Source organism: Symphalangus syndactylus, chromosome 9, assembly GCF_028878055.3.
Source record: "Symphalangus syndactylus isolate Jambi chromosome 9, NHGRI_mSymSyn1-v2.1_pri, whole genome shotgun sequence".
NCBI classification, from domain to species: Eukaryota; Metazoa; Chordata; class Mammalia; order Primates; family Hylobatidae; genus Symphalangus; species Symphalangus syndactylus.
Genome location: NC_072431.2, coordinates 109961822 through 109984853, shown reverse-complemented (window position 1 = coordinate 109984853; position 23032 = coordinate 109961822). Strand labels below are relative to the sequence as shown.

General features: G+C 39.0%; 1 long non-coding RNA gene across 1 annotated transcript; it reads left to right on the top strand.

Moving 5' to 3' along the window:
- Nucleotides 1-6: 6 nt before the first annotated feature.
- Nucleotides 7-13482, top strand: LOC129490258 (uncharacterized). The gene is made up of 3 exons (XR_008660203.1): nt 7-18; nt 12538-12577; nt 13164-13482. It is a non-coding gene; the product is annotated as an uncharacterized lncRNA (long non-coding RNA).
- Nucleotides 13483-23032: the final 9550 nt, after the last annotated feature.

Below are 23032 nucleotides of genomic sequence, written 5' to 3'. Positions count from 1 at the left end.
GTGAGCCTGGGACTGAAGGTGCCACAAGCAGTGTCTATTTCCTAGTCTGTCTTCACTTTCCACTCCCTATACCAGCCTGATGTCTTGGCTGTCTCCGTCACAACTGTATGGTCACCTGTCCTCAGAAAACTGAGTGCTTTGGCACAGGGGTCACCTCATGAGAAGGAGTGGTTAGGCCGGAGGAACCTCCACTAACTCTCCCACTAGTTTTGGAAATATACCTGAGAAGCACATAAGAATTTAGGGAGGGCAGAGTCTGGTTATGGCTTGGAAATGGAGATCTTTGATGTTTCAGGCAATGGGTGATTGGTAACAGAGGTGCAGGAAGGGGACTATGGCTGATGTGGTAGGGTGGTAGGGAGAGGCCAAGGTGTCCGTATCTATCCAGTCTGTGTGTCCTCAAGCTTGCAGATAGGTGGGGAGAGATTGTAAATGCTGCAGTCTTTTTGAGATACATTAATGTGGCTCATTTCTGGAGTTCTGTCCAAATCATGGTTTTCTAGAACTGCGTCTGTCCTTGTTATAGCATTCTGCCTGTTCAGGGAGATGAATGCCTGTAGAGATGGATTAGTAGCCATTTCTGGCTTTGGGTCGCCAACTGGTTGCTGCTTGTGGTTGGATCTGTTCATCTCTGGATGTATTCTGTTTGCCTGTAGGATTTTTATTTGTTTGCTTGAGTTGGATTCTGGAAACTTTTAAAGCAGAGCAGATGTTTTCCACTTTTGCCTCAGGACTCATCACTCCTATACTCTGCCCATTAATTTATACATTTATGTTACCTGCTTAACCTCCATGAATATTGCAATACTTCCCTAACAGCCAATGATTTCTGAATATGCTTAGAAGGTGTTGCCCTGGTGAGAATGGTTACAGCCAAAAGCGGAGAAACAAATTCTTGGGCTCGAAATCTTTGAATATTCATCCAGTATTCCACCCTTTACCCCACTGGCATGGTGAGTATATTCAGTATGCTCATCCCTAATCTGGGCAATGTCAAGGATACAAGGACTTTGAGTCATATTGGCTTCCTCCTCTCAAGACACTTAAAAATCTAGTTTTAAAGACAAGACAAATTTACGTGAATCAAGAGCCAATGACTTATTTCAAATAATTTGATGTATTATTGAGATTCAGGTCTCAACCTTTCAAGAGAGAGAATGCATGCAGGGGTTCAGTTTGGTCAGAGAGGGTTCCTGGGGAGATTAATTTTGAAGTTTTGTCTAAAAGTGCAGGTTATAGGGAAAAGGACTGTTCCAGGTGGGAGAGAAAATTCCTAACAAACACACAACCCCAAGGAATGTGCCACAGAGTTCATTTGATACTAAAAAATGCAGTCTATCTTTAGCAGAGGTGCAGATGAATGGACTGGAGAGCAATTGTGGGAAAGATTGGAGGAGCAGAGATGAGCCTCGCCTTGATGGAGGGCCTTTGCATTTATTTTATTTTAATCACTTAGATTAATTGATTTTTTAAAGTAAGCATACACATAAATGGTATAAACTTCAAAAGGTAGAAGAGGGTATAACATACTGTCTCTTCATCCTTGTCTCTCATCTCTCATTTTTATTCCCTCAGTCAATCACTTCTATCAGGTTCTTGTGCATCTTTCCAGACTAGTCTAGCATAAGTTAAAAAAATGAATTTTAATGCTTTATTCACAAAGGGAAGGATAGTATAGATACTTTTCTCTCTTATTTCCCTCCTTCTCCTCCTCCTCCTTCTTCTCTTTCTTATTCTCCTCCTCCTCCTTCTTCTTCCCCTCCCTCCCTCCCTCTCTCCCTCCCTCCCTGCCTTCCTTCCTCCTCCTCCTTTTCCTCCTCCTCTCCTTCCTCCTCCTTCTTCTTTTTTCTTCTTTCTTCTTCTTCTTCTTCTGACAAGGTCACCCAGGCTGGAGGGCAGTGACACAGTCATAGCTCACTGCAGCCTCTAACTCTTAGGTTCAAGGGTTCCTCTTGCCTCAGCCTCCCAAATCCCACCTGAGCCCCCCCAGATGCTAGGATTACAGTCTTGTTTCATTTAATAAAATAAATATATCTTGAGCATATCATTTTCTTTAATGTCTTTAATATTTTCCTTGATAGGCTGAAACACAGTTCATCTTCAATGCCATATTCATGAATATTTCGTATAATGTTGCTCTAAAAATGCTGACACAAACCTTATATAATATAAATCTTTGCATAAATATATAGGTATATATATAGGAAAAATTCCTTCTAGTGAAATTGCTGGGTGAAAGGGTGTGTGCATTTTCAATGTTTATATTGCCTAATTGCCCTCCAATTGTAGAAATTCACACTTCTTTTATTTTATTTTTTATTTTTTGAGACAGAGTCTTGCTCTGTCCCCCAGGCTGGAGTGCAGTGGCGTGATCTCAGCTCACTGCAAGCTCCGCCTCCTGGGTTCATGCCACTCTCCTACCTCAGCCTCCCGAGTAGCTGGGACTACAGGCGCCTGCCACCACACCCGGCTAATTTTTTGTATTTTTAGTAGAGACGGGATTTCACCGTGTTAGCCAGGATGGTCTTGATCTCCTGACCTTGTGATGCTCCCGTCTCGGCCTTCCAAAGTGCTGGCATTACAGGCGTGAGCCACTGCACCCAGCCAGAAAATCACACTTCTAAAAAGTGTTTTAAGAGTGCCTCTTTTCCATATTGATGAATACGTCAGTTGTTTCCACCTTTTTGCTGTCGTGAATAATGTTCAAGTGAATGTTGGCCTACAAGTGTCTGTTCAAATCCTTGTTTTCAGTCCTTTTGAGTATATACCACAGTTTCATTTTTGTTGCTTAAATTTTTCATTTATCTAGAATTTAGTAGTTAAAAACACTTTTCTGAGATATGATTAATGTACAGTAAGCTACACATATTTAAAGTGAACAATTTAGGCTGGGCACAGTGGCTCACACCTGTAATCCCAGCACTTTGGGAGGCCAAGGCAGGTGGACTACTTGAAGTCAGGAGTTTAAGACTAGCCTGTCAAACATGGTGAAATCCCGTCTCTACTAAAAATACAAAAATTAGCCAGGAGTGGTGGCAGGCGCCTGTAATCCCAGCTACTCCAGAGGCTGAGGCAGGAAAATCACTTGAACCGGTTGGTGGAGGTTGCAGTGAGCCAAGATCGCACCACTGCTCTCCAACCTGGGCAACAAGAGTGAGAGACTCGGTCTCAAAAAACAAACAAACAAAAAGTGAACAATTTGATAAATTTTCACATTTGTATATGCTTGTGAAACCATTATCACAGTCAAGATTACCACATCCTCAAAACTTTATTTATGCCCCTTTGTAATCGTTTTTCCCTACCCCTTTCATTTCCTCTTTCTTCCAAACCATTGACCTATTTTCCATCACTATAGTTTAGTTTGCATTTTTCTAGAGTTTTATGTAAACGTAATCATGCAGTATGTATACATTTATGTCTGGCTTCCTGCACTCAGCCCAATTATTTGAATATATTCATGTTGTTTTGTATATTATTAGTTCATTCGTTTTTATTGCAGAGTACATTCCATTGTATGCATGTATAACAATTTGTTTAACCATTCGGTAGTTGATAGACATTTGAGTTATTACCAGTTTGGGGCTACTACAAATAATGCTGCTATGAACATTCATGTACCAGTCTTTAAAAGGACATGTATTCCCATTTTTCTTGGGTAAATACCCAAGAGTAGAATGATTGAATCATGTGATAGTTGTATGCTATGGTTTGAATGTATGTGTCCCTCCAAATTTCATAGATTGAAACCTAATTACCAAAGTGATGGTATTAGAAGTTGGAGCTTTTGGGGAGGTGATTAGGGCATAAAAGCTCTGCCCTCATGAATGGGATTAATGACTTTATAAATTAGATGTGAAGGAGCTGTTTGCCCCTCCCACCATATGAAGACACAGCATTTGTCCCCTCTGGAGGATGCAGCAACCAGGTTCCATCTTGGAAGCAGGGACTGGGCCCTCATCAGACACAGGACCTGCCAGCACCTCGATCTTGTACATCCAGCCTCAAGAACTGTGAAAGATAAACTTCTGTCTTTATAAGTTGCCCAATCTGTGGTATTTGTTATAGCAGCATGAATGGATTAAAACTGTGTGTGTTTAATTTTTTTTAATTTCCAAACTGTTTTCCAAGATGGTTGTACTATTTCCATTCCTGCCAGCAGTGTATGAGAGTTTGTTTTCCTATATCTTTGTCAACCCTTGGTACAATCCTTTTTAATTTTAGCCATTCTAATATGTGTGTAATGGTATCACTTTGGGGTTTTAAACTGTGTTTCTCTAATTAATAATGATGTTGAGCATTTTTTCATGCACTATGTGTCATCCATTTTTATGGTGAAGCTTTGTACAAACGTTTTTCCTATTGTGTTAATTTTTAGAAACAAATTGAAAAGCAATTACCAAAAAGTGGTAAAGGACATATTACTTGCTAGAAATCCGTAAATGTTGGATTGTTGCCATCTTATTAGTAAACTGATTCCAAAAGAATGAGACTAATTTTCTGATGGCTTTTAGGAGTCTAGCACCACATTATGAGCTCTAAAATATTAATGTAAAAATATTAGATTGCCAAACAACTTTGAACCTTATGGTTTGTTGCATGAAAACATTATTAATGTGGCTTATAAAATACTACTGTATGAACAATGCAAATCTTTAGGAAAGTGTGTATCTCACAAAAATAAAAATTATAACAAGTTAAAAAAATATCAAGTGACCATATAGGTATAGGCCTAGTTCTGAACACTCTTCTGTTCCATTGATCTATTTGTCTTTGTTGATGTCAGTGACATTGTCTTGATTACTGTAGTGTTATACTAAGTCTTGAAGTCAGGTGGAATAAGTAATCTTCTTTTTCAGAGCTATTTTGGCTATTATAGGTCATGAATTTTAGAATAAGTTTTTCAATTTCTGTAGTGGGATTTTAATTGGGATTGTGTTGAATGTTGTTTTATTTGTCTATTGCTGCATAACAAGTTACCACAAAATTTAGTGATTCAAAATAACATACGTTTATTATTTCACCATGCTTGGCTAATTTTTTTTATTTAATTATTTAATTTTTATTTTTTTAGAGACAGGCTCTCACTACATTGCCCAGGCTGGTTTTTAACTCTTGGCCTCAAACAATCCTCCTGCCTCAGCCTCTCAAAGTGTTGGGATTACAGGTGTGAACCACCATGTCAGACCAGTATCCGTTCTTAAATATTTGGTAGAATTCAGTAGTGAAGCTATCAGGTCCTGTATTTTTTTTTTTTGATGGGAGACTTTTTATTACTGTTTCAATCTCCATATTTATTGTTGGTCTGTTCAGATTTTCTATTTCTTCATGATTCCTTCTTGGTAGATTGTATGTTCTAGGACTTTATCCATTTCTTCAAGGTTATTTAATTTGTTTGTGAATAATTGTTCATTGTAGGCTCTTATGATCATTTGTATTTCTGTGGTATCCATTGTAATGTCTCCTCTTTCATTCTGAGTTTATTTATTTGAGTCTTCTCTCTTTTTTTATTTTAAATTTTATTATTATTATACTTTAAGTTTTAGGGTACATGTGCACAATGTGCAGGTTTGTTACATATGTATACATGTGCCATGTTGGTGTGCTGCACCCATTAACTCGCCATTTAACATTAGGTATATCTCCTAGTGCTATCCCTCCCCCTTCCCCCCACCCCACAACAGTCCCCGGAGTGTGATGTTCCCCTTCCTGTGTCCATGTGTTCTCATTGTTGAATTCCCACCTATGAGTGAGAACATGCGGTGTTTGGTTTTTTGTCCTTGCGATAGTTTGCTGAGAATGATGGTTTCCAGTTTCATCCATGTCCCTACAAAGGACATTAACTCATCATCTTTTATGGCTGCATAGTATTCCATGGTGTATATGTGCCACATTTTCTTAATCCAGTCTATTGTTGTTGGACATTTGGGTTGGTTCCAAGTCTTAGCTATTGTGAATAGTGCTGCAGTAAACATACGTGTGCATGTGTCTTTATAGCAGCATGATTTATAACCCTTTGGGTATATACCCAGTAATGGGATGGCTGGGTCAAATGGTATTTCTAGTTCTAGATCCCTGAGGAATCACCACACTGACTTCTACAATGGTTGAACTAGTTTCCAGTCCCACCAACAATGTAAAAGTGTTCCTATTTCTCCACATCCTTTCCAGCACCTGTTGTTTCCTGACTTTTTAATCATCCCCATTCTGACTGGTGTGAGATGGTATCTCATTGTGGTTTTGATTTGCATTTCTCTGATGGCCAGTGATGATGAGCATTTTTTCATGTGTCTTTTGGCCACATAAATGTCTTCTTTTGAGAAGTGTCTGTTCATATCCTTCGCCCACTTTTTGATGGGGTTGTTTATTTTTTTCTCGTAAATTTGTTTGAGTTCATTGTAGATTCTGGATATTAGCCCTTTGTCAGATGAGTAGGTTGCAAAAATTTTCTCCCATTCTGTAGGTTGCCTGTTCACTCTGATGGTAGTTTCTTTTGCTGTGCAGAAGCTCTTTAGTTTAATTAGATCCCATTTGTCAATTTTGGCTTTTGTTGCCATTGCTTTTGTTGTTTTAGACATGAAGTCCTTGCCCACGCCTATGTCCTGAATGGTAATACCTAGGTTTTCTTGTAGGGTTTTAATGGTTTTAGGTCTAACATTTAAGTCTTTAATCCATCTTGAATTAATTTTTGTATAAGGTGTAAGGAAGGGATCCAGTTTCAGCTTTCCACATATGGCTAGCCAGTTTTCCCAGCACATTTATTAAATAGGGAATCCTTTCCTCGTTTCTTGTTTTTGTCAGGTTTGTCAAAGAATCAGATGGTTGTAGATGTGTGGTGTTATTTCTGAGGGCTCTGTTCTGTTCCATTGGTCTATATCTCTGTTTTCGTACCAGTACCATGTTGTTTTGGTTACTGTAGCCTTGTAGTATAGTTTGAAGTCAGGTAGCATGATGCCTCCAGCGTTGTTCCTTTGGCTTAGGATTGTCTTGGCAACGCAGGCTCTTTTTTGGTTCCATATGAACTTTAAAGTAGTTTTTTCCAATTCTGTGAAGAAAGTCATTGGTAGCTTGATGGGGATGGCATTGAATCTATAAATTACCTTGGGCAGTATGGCCATTTTCACGATATTGATTCTTCCAACCCATGAGCATGGAATGTTCTTCCATTTGTTTGTATCCTCTTTTATTTCATTGAGCAGTGGTTTGTAGTTCTCCTTGAAGAGGTTCTTCACATCCCTTGTAAGTTGGATTCCTAGGTATTTTATTCTCTTTGAAGCAATTGTGAATGGGAGTTCACTCATGATTTGGCTCTCTGTTTGTCTGTGATTGGTGTACAAGAATGCTTGTGATTTTTGTACATTGATTTTGTATCCTGAGACTTTGCTGAAGTTGCTAATCAGCTTAAGGAGATTTTGGGCTGAGACGATGGGGTTTTCTAGATATACAATCATGTCATCTGCAAACAGGGACAATTTGACTTCCTCTTTTCCTAATTGAAGACCCTTTATTTCCTTCTCCTGCCTGATTGCCCTGGCCAGAACTTTGAGCACTATGTTGAATAGGAGTGGTGAGAGAGGGCATCCCTGTCTTGTGCCAGTTTTCAAAGGGAATGCTTCCAGTTTTTGCCCATTCAGTATGATATTGGCTGTGGGTTTGTCATAAGTAGCTTTTATTATTTTGAGATACGTCCCATCAATGCCTAATTTATTGAGAGTTTTTAGCATGAAGGGTTGTTGAATTTTGTCAAAGGCCTTTTCTGCGTCTATTGAGATAATCATGTGGTTTTTGTCTTTGGTTCTGTTTATATGCTGGATTACATTTATTGATTTGTGTATGTTGAACCAGCCTTGCATCCCAGGGATGAAGCCCACTTGATCATGGTGTATAAGCTTTTTGATGTGCTGCTGGATTCGGTTTGCCAGTATTTTATTGAGGATTTTTGCATCGATGTTCCTCAAGGATATTGATCTGAAATTCTCTTTTTTGGTTATGTCTCTGCCAGGCTTTGGTATCAGGACGATGCTGGCCTCATAAAATGTTAGGGAGGATTCCCTCTTTTTCTATCGATTGGAATAGTTTCAGAAGGAATGGTACCAGTTCCTCCTTGTACCTCTGGTAGAATTCGGCTGTGAATCCATCAGGTCCTGGACTCTTTTTGGTTGGTAAGCTATTGATTATTGCCACAATTTCAGAGGTCTATTATTATTGGTCTATTCAGAGATTCAACTTCTTCCTGGTTTAGTCTTGGGAGGGTGTATTTGTCGAGGAATTTATCCATTTCTTCTAGATTTTCTAGTTTATTTGCGTAGAGGTGTTTGTAGTATTCTCTGATGGTAGATTGTATTTCTGTGGGATCGGTGGTGATATCCCCTTTTTCATTTTTTATTGCATCTATTTGATTCTTCTCTCTTTTCTTCTTTATTAGTCTTGCTAGTGGTCTATCAATTTTGTTGATCTTTTCAAAAAACCAGCTCCTGGATTCATTAATTTTTTGAAGGGTTTTTTGTGTCTCTATTTCCTTCAGTTCTGCTCTGATTTTAGTTATTTCTAGCCTTCTGCTCGCTTTTGAATGTGTTTGCTCTTGCTTTTCTAGTTCTTTTAATTGTGATGTTAGGGTGTCAATTTTGGATCTTTCCTTCTTTCTCTTGTGGGCATTTAGTGCTATAAATTTCCCTCTACACACTGCTTTGAATGTGTCCCAGAGATTCTGGTATGTTGTGTCTTTGTTCTCGTTGGTTTCAAAGAACATTTTTATTTCTGCCTTCATTTCATTATGTACCCAATAGTCATTCAGGAGCAGGTTGTTCAGTTTCCATGTAGTTGAGCGGTTTTGAGTGAGTTTCTTAATCCTGAGTTCTAGTTTGATTGCATTGTGGTCTGAGAGACAGTTTGTTATAATTTCTGTTCTTTTACATTTGCTGAGGAGAGCTTTACTTCCAACTATGTGGTCAATTTTGGAATAGGTGTGGTGTGGTGCTGAAAAAAATGTATATTCTGTTGATTTGGGGTGGAGAGTTCTGTAGATGTCTATTAGGTCCACTCTGTGCAGAGCTGAGTTCAATTCCTGGATGTCCTTGTTAACTTTCTGTCTCATTGATCTGTGTAATGTTGACAGTGGGGTGTTAAAATCTCCCATTATTATTGTGTGGGAGTTTAAGTCCCTTTGTAGGTCACTCAGGACTTGCTTTATGAATCTGGGTGCTCCTGTGTTGGGTGCATATATATTTAGGATAGTTAGCTCTTCTTGTTGAATTGATCCCTTTACCATTATGTAATGGCCTTCTTTGTCTCTTTTGATCTTTGTTGGTTTAAAGTCTATTTTATCAGAGACTAGGATTGCAACCCCTGCCTTTTTTTGTTTTCCATTTGCTTGATAGATCTTCCTCCATCCCTTTATTCTGAATCTATGTGTGTCTCTGCACGTGAGATGGGTTTCCTGAATACAGCACACTGATGGGTCTTGACTCCTTATCCAGTTTGCCAGTCTGTGTCTTTTAATTGGAGCATTTAGCCCATTTACATTTAAAGTTAATATTGTTATGTGTGAATTTGATCCTGTCATTATGATGTTAGTTGGTTATTTTGCTCGTTAGTTAATGCAGTTTCTTCCTAGCCTTGATGGTCTTTACAATTTGGCATGTTTTTGCAGTGGCTGGTACCGGTTGTTCCTTTCCATGTTTAGTGCTTCCTTCAGGAGCTCTTTTAGGGCAGGCCTGGTGGTGACAAAATCACTCAGCATTTGCTTGTCTGTAAAGTATTTTATTTCTCCTTCACTTATGAAGCTTAGTTTGGCTGGATATGAAATTCTGGGTTGAAAATTCTTTTCTTTAAGAATGTTGAATATCGGCCCCCACTCTCTTCTGGCTTGTAGAGTTTCTGCCGAGAGATCAGCTGTTAGTCTGATGGGCTTCCCTTTGTGGGTAACCCGACCTTTCTCTCTGGCTGCCCTTAACATTTTTTCCTTCATTTCAACTTTGGTGAATCTGACAATTATGTGTCTTGGAGTTGCTCTTCTCGAGGAGTATCTTTGCGGTGTTCTCTTTATTTCCTGAATCTGAATGTTGGCCTGCCTTGCTAGATTGGGGAAGTTCTCCTGGATAATATCTTGCAGAGTGTTTTCCAACTTGGTTCCATTCTCCCCGTCATTTTCAGGTACACCAATCAGACGTAGGTTTGGTCTTTTCACATAGTCCCAAATTTCTTGGAGGCTTTGTTCGTTTCTTTTTATTCTTTTTTCTCTAAACTTCCCTTCTTGCTTCATTTCATTCATTTCATCTTCCATCACTGATACCCTTTCTTCCAGTTGATCGCATCAGCTACCAAGGCTTCTGCAATCTTCGCGTAGTTCTCAAAACTTGGCTTTCAGCTCCATCAGTTCCTTTAAGCCCTTCTCTCCATTGGTTATTCTAGTTATCCATTCATCTAATTTTTTTTCAAAGTTTTTAATTTCTTTGCTATTGTTTTGAATTTCCTCCCGTAGCTCAGAGTAGTTTGATCGTCTGAAGCCTTCTTCTCTCAACTCGTCAAAGTCATTCTCTGTCCAGCTTTGTTCCGTTGCTGGTGAGGAACTGCATTCCTTTGGAGGAGGAGAGGTGCTCTGCTTTTTAGGGTTTCCAGTTTTTTTGCTCTGCTTTTTCCCCATCTTTGTGGTTTTATCTACTTTTGGTCTTCGATGATGGTGATGTACAGATTGGTTTTTGGTGTGGATGTCTTTTCTGTTTGTTAGTTTTCCTTCTACCAGACAGGACCCTCAGCTGCAGGTCTGTTGGAGTTTGCTAGAGGTCCACTCCAGACCCTGTTTGGCTGGGTGTCAGCAGCGGTGGCTGCAGAACAGCGGATTTTCGTGAGACCACAAATTCAGCTGTCTGATAGTTCCTCTGGAAGTTTTGTCTCAGAGGAGTACCTGGCCAAGTGAGGTGTCAGTCTGTCCCTACTGGGGGGTGCCTCCCAGTTAGGCTGCTCAGGGGTCAGGGACCCACTTTAGGAGGCAGTCTGTCCGTTCTCAGATCTCCAGCTGCGTGCTGGGAGAACCACTATTCTCTTCAAAGCTGTCAGTCAAGGACATTTAAGTCTGCAGTTTCCTGCTGAATTTTTGTTTGTCTGTGCCCTGCCCCCAGAGGTGGAGCCTACAGAGGCAGGCAGGCCTCCTTGAGCTGTGGTGGGCTCCACCCAGTTCGAGCTTCCTGGCTGCTTTGTTTACCTAAGCAAGCCTGGGCAATGGCGGGCGCCCCTCCCCTAGCCTCGCTGCCGCCTTGCAGTTTGATCTCAGACTGCTGTGCTAGCAATCGGCGAGACTCCGTGGGCATAGGACCCTCCGAGCCAGGTGCGGGACACAATCTCCTGGTGTGCCGTTTTCCAGGCCCGTTGGAAAAGTGCAGTATTAGGGTGGGACTGACCCGATTTTCCAGGTGCCGTCTGTTACCCCTTTCTTTGACTAGGAAAAGGAACTCCTTGACCCCTTGCGCTTCCTGGGTGAGGCAATGCCTCGCCCTGCTTCAGCTCGTGCACAGTGCGCTGAACCGACTGTCCTGCACCCACTGTTTGGCACTCCCTAGTGAGATGAACCCGGTACCTCAAACGGAAATGCAGAAATCACCCGTCTTCTGTGTCGCTCAGGCTGGGAGCTGTAGACCGGAGCTGTTCCTATTTGGCCATCTTGGCTCCACCCCGCACAGTTTTCTTTATCCAGTCTACCATTGATGGGCATTTGGGTTGATTCCGTGTCTTTGGTATTCTGAATGGTGCTGCAATGAATCTATGCATGCATGTATCTTTATTAATAGAATGATTTATATTCCTTTGGGTATGTACCCAGTAATGGGATTGCTGGATCAGATGGTATTTCTGCTTCTAGATCTTTGAGGAGTCACCACACTGTCTTCTATAATGGTTGAACTAATTTATATTCCCATCAACAGTGTAAAAGCATTCCTTTTTCTCCACAGCCTGGCCAGCATCTGTTGTTTCTTGACTTTTTAATAATCGTGATTCTGACTGACGTGAGATGTTATCTCCTTGTCGTTTTGATTTGCGTTTCTCTAGTGATTAGTGATGTTGAGCTTTTTTTCATGTTTCTTGGCCATATGAATGTCTTCTCCTTCTCCTGCTGCAGAAGAGCTCCCTCTGCCTCCCACTTTACCCTTACAAATAAGCAAGTTCTCTGCAGAGAAACGTGTGTGTTTTGTACACACACACACACACACACACATACACACTGCCTGCATATATCTTACTACCTTACAGATACATCTAGAGAGGTTTTTTTGTTTGTTTTGTTTGTTTTTGGCTGCAATAGTACCAAGGAAAGATTCAGGCTATAATCTGCCTTCATTTTCTTTAGTTCATATAGCCAGATGACCCTAATCTACCTTCTTATCCCACTTTTTGATGTTCTTTCTGAGTCCTCACCACAAATTATATGACTTTTCATCCTTGTTAGGAAGGCAGAAATTCCCAGTTTTCAACCAAAAAAGTAATCATTAGGCATAATTTGTGGCACCTTTGTCATTTCATTTCTTTGCAATTTCTTTTTCTTAGAACTTCCTCCAGCACAATGGAGGCCAGTCTTTCTCATCAGGTATTTGTTGTTGTTGTTGTTGTTTTAATTAATAAGCTTTATTTTTTAGAGCAGTTTTAGGTTCACAGTAAAATTAAGTGGAAAGTACAAAAAGCTTGCATATGCCCCCACCCCGGCAAAACCTTCCCCACTAGCAACATCCTGCACTACAGTCCTAAACTTGTTTCCACTGATGAACCTACATTGACACATCATTATCACCCAAAGTCCATCATTTACATTAGAGTTCACTCTTGGGGGAGTGTGCATTCTATGGATTTTGATAAGTATATAATGTATAGTAATACTGCATAAATATATAAAGTATATATATATATATTTTGATAAGTGTAAATCGACCCTTGTTAGTATCATGTAGAATAGTTTCACTGTCCAGAAAAAAAAATTCTCTGTGCTCTACCTATTCATTCATCCCTCCCCGTAACCTTTGGCAGCTACTTACCCTTTTACTGTCTCCATAGTTTTACCCTTTTACATAATGTCATATAATTGGTATCATACAGTATGTAGCCTTTTCAGATTGATTTCTTTCACTTAGCAGTATGTATTTAAGGTTCTTCCATGTCTTTCCTTTTTTTTGAGACAGGGTCTCATGCCACCCAGGCTAAAGTGCAGTGGTACAGTCATGGCTCACTGCAGGCTTGACCTCCTGGACTCAAGCAATCCTCTCAGCTCAGCCTCCCAAGTAACTGGGACTACAGGTGCGCACCACTGTTCACAATGGCAAAGACATGGAATCAACCCAAAGACCACCTTCCACGTCTTTTCATGGCTTCATACCTCGTTTCTTTTTAATTCTGAGCAATATTGCATTGTATGGACATACTAAAGTTTATTCATCTATAGAAAGACATCTTGCTTGCTTCCAAGTTTTGGAAATCATGACTAAAGCTGCTATAAACATCCATGTGATTTTTGTGTGGCTATAAGTTTTCAATTCATTTGGATAAATACAAAGAAGCTCACTTGCTGGAACATATGTCAAGAATATATTTAGGTTTATAAGAAATTACCAACCTGTCTTCCAAAGTGGTTGTACCATTTTCTCACCAGCAATGAACTAGAGTGCCTGTTGCTTCCACATCCTTGCTAGCATTTGCTATTGGCAATGTTTTGGATTTTGGCCATTTTAATAGCTACATAATTATGTCTTGTTGTTTTTATTTGCAATTCCCTAATGACATATGGTGTGGAACATCTTTTCACATGTTTACTGGCCATCTGTATACCTTCTTTGGTGAGGTGTCCAAGTCTTTTGCCCATTTTAAAATTCAGTTCTTATTTTATTATTGTTGAGTTTTAAGAGTGCTTTGTATACTTTGGATAGCAGTCCTTTATCAGATGTATATTTTTCAAATATTTTCTTCCAGTATGTGGTGTGTCTTCTCATTCTTTTGACATTGTCTTTCAGAGAGAAGACATTTTTCATTTTAATGACATCCAGGTTATCAATTATTTCTTTCACAGATCATGACTTTGATGTTATATCTAAAAAGTCATCATCATACCCAAGGTCAATTAGGTTTTCTCCTGTGTTATCTTTTGGGGTTTTTTAGGTTTCTGTTTTATATTTAGGTCTATGATCCATTTTGAATTAATTTTTGTAAAGGATGTAAGGTCTGTGTCTAGATTCATTTTTGCATATTGATGTTCAGTTGTTCCAGCACAATTTTCTCCTTTGTCAAAGATCGGCTATATTTCTGTGGATCTCTTTCTGGGCTCTCTATTCTGTTCCATTGATTTATGTGTTCTTCACCACTACCACACTGTCTTGATTACTGTGGCTTTATAATAAGTCTTGAAGTTGAGTAGTATCAGTCCTCCAACTTTGGTCTTCTCCTTCCATGTTGAGATAGTCTTTTACCTCTCCATATGAACTTTAGAAGCAATTTGTCATTATCCATAAAATAGCTTGCTGGAATTTTTATTGGGATTGCATCACAGCTGTAGATCAAGTTGTGAAGAACTGAGATCTTGACAATATTGTCTTCCTATTCATGAGGGTTGAATATCTTTCCATTTATTTAGTTCTTCCTTGATGTCTTTCATCAGAGTTTTGCATATGTATATATTTATTTGTTTTCCTCATAAAGATCTGGTACATAGTTTGTTAGGTTTATACCTATGTATTTCTTTTTTCCTTTTGAGTGCCAATGTAAACAGCAATGTATTTTTAACTTCAACTTCCATTTGTTCATTGCTGGCATATAGAAAACAATTGGCTTTTGTATAGTAACTTTGTATCTTGAAACCTTGTTATCATTGCTTATCAGTTCCAGAAGATTTTTCTATCTGTCCTTGGTAATGTTCTACATAGATGCTTATGTCATCTGTGAACAAAGACAGTTTGATTTTTTTCCTTCCCAGTCTGTATACCTTTTATTTCCTTTTTGTGTCTTGTCGCCTTAGCTAGGACTCCTTAGGCACTTGCTTTTATCCATCGCTATATAAGCCTGTTCTCATGCTGCTAATAAAGACATACCCAAGACTGGGTAATTTATAAAGGAAAGAGGTTTAATTGGCTCACAGTTCCACATGGCTGGGGAGGCCTCTCAATCATGGTGAAAGGCAAGGAGGAACAAAGCCACATCTTACATGGTGGTAGGCAAGAAAGAATGAGCACCAAGCAAAAGGGGAAATTTTTTAATAAAACCACCAGATCTCGTGAGACTTATTCCCTACCACCAGAACAGTATAAGGGAAACCGCCCCCATGATTCAATTATCCCTCACCAGCTCCCTCCCACAACATGTGGGAATTGTGGGAGCTATGATTCAAGATGAGATTTGGGTGGAGACACACCCAAACTGTATCAATCACTAACCACTGTCACTTGTTTCTCTAAAAGTTAGAGCTGAATTTGTTAATTTATCAAATACCCCATGCACACATCTTAGATATTTGGCCACATTCACTTTTAATCAAGGTGTCTTTTGTATATAGGTCTGATCCTTTCCTCCTTTAAGCTTTAAAGATTTTAGCCTTATTCATGAAGCCTAAATCTGTTGTGTTCTCAGTTTACTCTGAGAATAAAAGACAAGTCCATTCAAAATGACTTACAGCCAGGTGTGATGGTGCACACCTGTAGTCCCAGCTACTCAGGAGACTAAGGTAGGAGGATTGATTGAACCCAAGAGTTTGAGTCCAGCCTGGGCAACATGGTAAGTGGCCGTCTTTAAAGACTTGAGACCTTATTTGGCTTTTGATGTTTTCTTTTTAACGGTTCTGTTATACATTTTCTGCCTTTACAAGCATAAGGAAACCTAGAAAATTGAGCCCTCTAAGATAAAAGGAACAGGAGTGCTCTTAGAGCTGATGGTCATGGTTGGAAAGTATTGAGTTTTTGTGGGAAGAGTGGGAAGAGTAACGTTTGTTTGTTTTAAGGGTGAATATCAGCTTTAGTCTTCATTGTAATTCCTTTAAAGACAAACTCCCAAAACCACTGCAATTAAATCATTAAAAACTGAAATTGCTTAATAGTGATTTTTGTTATCCCTACAGAGAATTATGGTTTATAGCAGGACTACAGCGTGTTAGGAGGTGCCCATGGTTAGTTTGCCGATATACTCTTAGTGAGTCATTTACTTACAGAGTAACCCTATTACTTGGCTGTCCTTTGTCTAATAAGTATTTTTATATTATCTGAAAAAAAGCAATATGAACCACATGCATACCATTGATTTTCCTCCAAGGAATAACTCTTGAAAAAGTAAATTTAGTGTGTTTCTACCAGGTCTTCAAACAAATGTTTCTCAACGATTTAAAACGTAAAAGTCTTATGACTGCTCCCTAAAACTTCTGATACAACTTCTGAGAAGGTGTACACCCTAATTATTTAAAGCACTAGTGTCTTCTGTGTATCCCCAAGAACTAAGAAGGTAATGTAAAGCTCTGCTGTTTTGTAGTCTCTATTACAAAGTGAGAAAAAAGTAACAGCTTTTAATGTTCGTTTTTCAAACATAAAGATGTATGTTTTAATGGATATGCTTTTTCAATCCACTCATGTCTCACCTCTTTCTGGAGTTTCTTATATGTACCCCACTGCCTGCCCAGGATCTAACCAATTCACCATTTGAGATTTGTTGCTCCAGACTTTTTATTCCTGTTGGATTGACTCTGTTTTTTTCTCTTTTTTATAGCATGAGTATATCACAAGTTATTTAGTAATTCCCCTGTTAAAGTTGTTTCTGCCTCTTAATCACTATAAACAATGCTCCAACAAACATTCATTTGATATGCCTGCAGATCAGAAAGGATCAGCCTTTCACATAGTACAGGGTTTTATCCAGTCAAAGGTGTGTTAGTAGTGTCCGTTTTCACTAGAACTTTCAATCACACAGACTCTTCTTAAATTTTTATTATTATTTTGTAAAATTTTTGTGGGTACATAGTAGGTGTATATGTTTAAGGGGTACTTGAGATGTTTTCATACAGGCATGCAATATGAAATAGGCACATCATGGAGAATGGGGCATCCATCCCCTCAAGCATTTATCCTTTGGGTTACAAACAATCCAATTATTAACACATTTTTCAAGTTATTTTAAAATATACAATTATTCCTGATTATAGTCACCTTATTGTGCTAACAAATAGTAGGTCTTATTAATTAATTCTATCTTTTTGAACCCATGAACCATTTTCACCTTCCTCTCAAACCCCACATCCTTCCCAGCCTCTGGTAACCATCCTACTCTATGTCTGTGAGTTCAATTGATTTGATTTTTAGATTCCACAAAAAAGTGAGAACATACTATCACACAGTCTTAAGCTTGAGAATTCTGTTCTTGCATCACTCCAGTCAAGGACAAAGCTTACCTATACTCCACAATATTCTTCTTGTCTTTTAGAGGTAACCATCTTTAAACAAAATGACAAAAGTGTATTTCTTTAATAAAAAATGTAAAATGATCCTAAGGCTATATTTTTCAAACTGCAGGTCCAGGCCCATTATTGTCACAAATTCATTTTAGAGAGTCACCTTTAGAGATTTTTTTATTGAAATATGATAGAAAATATTAGAGAGCATCACATATAATAAAAGTAGGATTGTTTCACCAAACTGAATTCAGTTATAGATCTATAAACATATTTATAAAAATATATGGCAGGGTCATTTCATAAACTATATTTCTTACTATGGGTCACAGTCACTACATAGTCACAGTGAAAAAAACTGAAAAACATACTGTGAAAGATTTCTGAGGAAAGCACTGCAGCCTTGACAATATAATTGGTCATGTGGAATGTATGCAGTGAAGGATTGTGTTCAGGTTTGCATTCTGCCACCAGGTGTGTCGGTTCCTCTCAGTTGGGAACATGCTTCCTCACCTAACCATAGAGCACATCTGGTGCTCATGAAGCATGTGGGCAGTGTCTGGGGCCTATTGACCCAGCTTCTCATTTCAAGAACCTCCTAGGTCAATAGCCTAAGCAAAACTCTTTTCTCTCTCTCTCTCTCTCTCTCACACACACACACACACACACACACTCCTTCCAAGCCCCTAGCTGGATATTCCAGTTAGGTCCATGGACTTTTAAAAAGAATTTGAAAGAAAGCATGAGCATTCCAGATGTTTATGACAGAAAGGGATCTCTGTGACTCTCAGATCCAATACACTTACCATATGACCTAGCAATTAAGCTCCTTTGTATTTACCCAAAAAGTTGAAAACCTATATCCACACAAAAACCTGCACATGGATGTTTATCGCAGCTTTATCCATGATTGCCCAAACTTGGAAGCAACTGAGATGTCCTTCAGTAGATGAACAGATAAACTGTGGTATATCCATACAATGGAATATGACTCAGCATTAAAAAGAAATGAGGTGTCACACCATGAAAAGACATGGAAGAACCTTAAGTACATATTACTAAGTGAAGAAGTCAATCTGAAAAGGCTACATACCGTATGGTTCCAACTATATGACATTCTGGAGAGGGCAAAACTATGGAGACAGTAAAAAGATCCATAGTCAACAACAAAAATCTCAAAAGGCCCAATTCAAAAATGGGCAATGTGCTCAAATAGTCTCCAAAGAAGATACACAGATGGCACTAAGCACATGAAAAGATGCTCAACATCATTACTCGTTAGAGAAACGCAAATCAACACCACAATTGTACACCATACCACTTAGAATGACTATTATAAAAAAAAAGAAAAGAAAGTAGGTGTTCTGTAGGATGAAAAGAAATGGAAACCCTGGTGCATTGCTGGTGGGAATGTAAAATGGTACAGCCATTTGAAGAAAACTGTTTGGCAATTCCTCTATTAATTACCATAATGATTAAGCAATTTTACTCCTGGGCATATACCCAAAGGAAAACAAAGCAGGGACTCAGATACTTCCACACCAATGTTCATAGTAGCATTATTCACAATAGCGAAAACGTGGAAACAAAGATGAAATGGATAAACAAAATGTGGTATATACATACAATAGAATATTATTTAGCCATAAAAAGGAACAAAATTCTGACATGTGGCCGGGCATGATGGCTCACTTCTGTAATGCCAGCACTTTGGGAGGCCAAGGTGGGCGGATCACCTGAGGTCAGGAGTTTGAGACCAGCCTGGCCAACATGATGAAACCCTGTCTCTACTGAAAATACAAAAATTGGCTGGATGTGGTGGCATGTGCCTATACTCCCAGCTATTTGGGAGGCTGAGGCAGGAGAATCTCTTGAACCCAGAAGGCAGAGGTTGCAGTGAGCTGAGATCACACCACTGCACTCCAGCCTGAGCAACAGAGCCAGACTCCGTCTCAAAAACAAAACAAAAAAAAAATTCTGACACATTCAATGTGGATAAACCTTGAAAACATTACACTAAGTGAAATAAGCCAGACACAAAAGGACAAATATTATATGATTTCACTTATATGAGATACTTAGAATAGGCAAATTCTCAGAGACAGAAAGTGGAATAGAGGTTACCAGGGTCTCAGGGTTTGGGAGAGGGATGAGAGGTCAGGTTACCCACAAAGGGAACCCCATCAGACTAACAGCTGATCTCTCGGCAGAAACTATACAAGCCAGAAGAGAGTAGGGGCCAATATTCAACATTCTTAAAGAAAAGAATTTTCAACCCAGAATTTCATATCCAGCCAAACTAAGCTTCATAAGTGAAGGAGAAATAAAATCCTTTACAGACAAGCAAATACTGAGTGATTTTGTCACCACCAGGCCTGACTTACCAGAGCTCCTGAACGAAGCACTAAACATGGAAAGCAACAACCAGTACCAGCCACTGCAAAAACATGCCAAATTGTAAAGACCATCGAGGCTAGGAAGAAACTGCATCAATTAACGAGAAAAATAACCAGCTAACATCGTAATGACAGGATCAAATTTACACATAACAATATTAACCTTAAATGTAAATGGGCTAAATGCTCCAATTAAAAGACACAGACTGGCATATAGGATAAAGAGTCAAGACCCATCAGTGTGCTGTATTCAGGAGACCTATCTCACATACAGAGACACATATAGGCTCAAAATAAAGGGATGGAGGAAGATCTACCAAGCAAATGGAAAACGAAACAAAGCAGGGGTTGCAATCCTAGTCTCTGATAAAATAGACTTTAAACGAACAAAGATCAAAAGAGACAAAGAAGGCCATTACATAATGGTAAAGGGATCAATTCAACAAGAAGAGCTAACTATCCTAAATATATATGCACCTAATACAGGAGCACCTAGATTCATAAAGCAAGTCCTTAGAGACCTACAAAGAGACTTAGAGTCCCACACAATAATAATGGGAGGCTTTAACACCCCACTGTCAACATTAGGCAGATCAACGAGACAGAAAGTTAACAAGGATATCCAGGAATTGAACTCAGCTCTGCACCAAGCTGACCTAATAGACATCTACAGAACTCTCCACCCCAAATCAACAGAATATACATTATTCTTAGCACCACATTGCACTTATTCCAAAATTGACCACATCGTTGGAAGTAAAGCACACTCCTCAGCAAATGTAAAAGAACAGAAATTATAACAAACTGTCTCTCAGACCACAGTGCAATCAAACTAGAACTCAGGATTAAGAAACTCACTCAAAACCACTCAACTACATGGAAACTGAACAACCTGTTCCTGAATGACTATTGGGTACATAATGAAATGAAGGCAGAAATAAAGATGTTCTTTGAAACCAATGAGAACAAAGACACAACATACCAGAATCTCTGGGACACATTTAAAGCAGTATGTAGAGGGAAATTTATAGCACTAAATGCCCACAAGAGAAAGCAGGAAAGATCTAAAACTGACACCCTAACATCACAATTAAAAGAACTAGAGAAGCAAGAGCAAACACATTCAAAAGCTAGCCGAAGGTGAGAAATAACTAAGATCAGAGCAGAACTGAAGGAGATAGAGACACAAAAAACCCTTCAAAAAAATCAGTGAATCCAGGAGCTGGTTTTTTGAAAAGATCAACAAAATTGATAGACCTCTAGCAAGACTAATAAAGAAGAAAAGAGAGAAGAATCAAATACATGCAATAAAAAATGAAAAAGGGGATATCACCACCAATCCCACAGAAATACAAACTACCATCAGAGAATACTATAAACACCTCTACACAAATAAACTAGAAAATCTAGAAGAAATGGATAAATTCCTGGACACATACACCCTCCCAAGACTAAACCAGGAAGAAGTTGAATCCCTGAATAGACCAATAACAGGCTCTGAAATTGCAATAATTAATAGCCTACCAACCAAAAAAAGTCCAGGACCAGACGGGTTCACAGCCAAATTCTACCAGAGGTACAAAGAGGAGCTGGTACCATTCCTTCTGAAACGATTCCAATCAATAGAAAAAGGGAATCCTCCCTAACTCATTTTATGAGGCCAGCATCATCCTGATACCAAAGCCTGGCAGAGACACAACAAAAACAGAGAGTTTTAGACCAATATCCCTGATGAACATTGATGCAAAAATCCTCAATAAAATACTGGCAAACTGAATCCAGCAGCACATCAAAAAGCTTATCCACCACGATCAAGTTGGTTTCATCCCTGGGATGCAAGGCTGGTGCAACATACATAAATCAATAAATGTAATCCATCATATAAACAGAACCAAAGACAAAAACCACATGATTATCTCAACAGATGCAGAAAAGACCTTCGACAAAATTCAACAGCACTTCATACTAAAAACTCTCAATAAACTAGGTATTGTTGGGACGTATCTCAAAATAATAAGAGCTACTTATGACAAACCCACAGCCAATATCATACTGAATGGGCAAAAATTGGAAGTATTCCCTTTGAAAACTGGCACAAGACAGGGATGCCCTCTCTCACCGCTCCTATTCAACATAGTGTTGGAAGTTCTGGCGAGGGCAATCAGGCAGGAGAAAGAAATAAAGGGTATTCAATTAGGAAAAGAGGAAGTCAAATTGTCCCTATTTGCAGATGACATGATTGTATCTGTACAGATGTAGAAAACTCCATCGTCTCAGCCCAAAATCTCCTTAAGCTGATAAGCAACTTCAGCAAAGTCTCAGGTTACAAAATCAATGTGCAAAAATCACAAGCATTCCTATACATCAATAATAGACAAACAGAGAGCCAAATCATGAGTGAACTCCCATTCACAATTGCTTCAAACAAAATAAAATACCTAGGAATCCAACTTACAAGGGATGTGAAGGACCTCTTCAAGGAGAACTACAAATCACTGCTCAACGAAATAAAAGAGGACACAAACAAATGGAAGAACATTCCATGCTCATGGATAGGAGGAATCAATATCATGAAAATGGCCATACTGCCCAAGGTAATTTATAGATTCAATGCCATCCCCATCAAGCTACCAATGACTTTCTTCACAGAATTGGAAAAAACTACTTTAAAGTTCATATGGAACCAAAAAAGAGCCTGCATTGCCAAGACAATCCTAAGCCAAAAGAACAAAGCTGGAGGCATCATGCTACCTGACTTCAAACTATACTACAAGGCTACAGTAACCAAAACAGCATGGTACTGGTACCAAAACAGAGATATAGACCAATGGAACAGAACAGAGCCCTCAGAAATAACACCACACATCTACAACCATCTGATTCTTTGACAAACCTGACAAAAACAAGAAATGAGGAAAGGATTCCCTATTTAATAAATGTGCTGGGAAAACTGGCTAGCCATATGTGGAAAGCTGAAACTGGATCCCTTCCTTACACCTTATACAAAAATTAATTCAAGATGGATTAAAGACTTAAATGTTAGACCTAAAACCATTAAAACCCTACAAGAAAACCCAGGCAATACCATTCAGGACATAGGCATGGGCAAGGACTTCATGACCAAAACACCAAAAGCAATAGCAACAAAAGCCAAAATTGACAAATGGGATCTAATTAAACTAAAGAGCTTCTGCACAGCAAAAGAAACTACCATCAGAGTGAACAGGCAGCCTACAGAATG